Source organism: Dioscorea cayenensis, chromosome 2 (genome assembly GCF_009730915.1).
Source record: "Dioscorea cayenensis subsp. rotundata cultivar TDr96_F1 chromosome 2, TDr96_F1_v2_PseudoChromosome.rev07_lg8_w22 25.fasta, whole genome shotgun sequence".
Lineage (NCBI taxonomy): Eukaryota > Viridiplantae > Streptophyta > Magnoliopsida > Dioscoreales > Dioscoreaceae > Dioscorea > Dioscorea cayenensis.
This window is the reverse complement of record NC_052472.1, coordinates 10,444,676-10,445,447: the sequence shown is the minus strand read 5'-3', so window position 1 is coordinate 10,445,447 and position 772 is coordinate 10,444,676.

Genomic DNA, 772 nt, shown 5'->3' with positions numbered 1-772 from the left:
AAACCTCTCCAAATCCTAGCCGTGAGCGCCTCCAAAGGTGGGGAAAAGATGAGCAAAAAGCTTGGAAAAGAATCCCAAATCGCGGCTTTTATATGGGCTGGAATCAGGCATCCACACGGGTATGTGGAATTCCCACATGCCCGTGTGAATTTTCAAAAATTGACTTTCTGCGAGCTGTAAACAGTAACTGCTACAGTGTTTTCACTGCGATGAGTTGCTGCAGTAAAATACTATAGTACTTCGCCAAGATGCTCACGAATCCACACTTTTCATCGAGGCCACATGAATGGACATACATCCATGCGGTAGATCGCGTTGCTTCTTCAATGAAATCACATTGACGAAGATCTTGATAGTATTGCACAAGTCAGAATACATGAGTATGACTGGCTTTGTGCCCCTCAACTTTTTATATTTTCTTGAACACAATGGAGGTTGGCACACACCCAAATATCTTTGAACACAACTTGTGTCTTCACATTTGTTCAATCCAAGAACTTCATAAAAAATTATATCCACGATCTACTTTTAGTTCCTTTCTTCCACAATTATCTCCACAACCCTAAATGCACAAACGAACACATATACACAAGAATAAATGATAAAATATGAGAAAAGTAATGCTCAGTGTTAGAAAAAGAGTATTTCGTATTACTTATACACAAGCACTTATCATTTTTTTCACTATAATAATAAGTTAAATGGTTTTTAAATAAAGGTATAATACCCGAATTGGTCCCTCTACTTTTCTCTCTCTTCCCTTTTGGTCCCT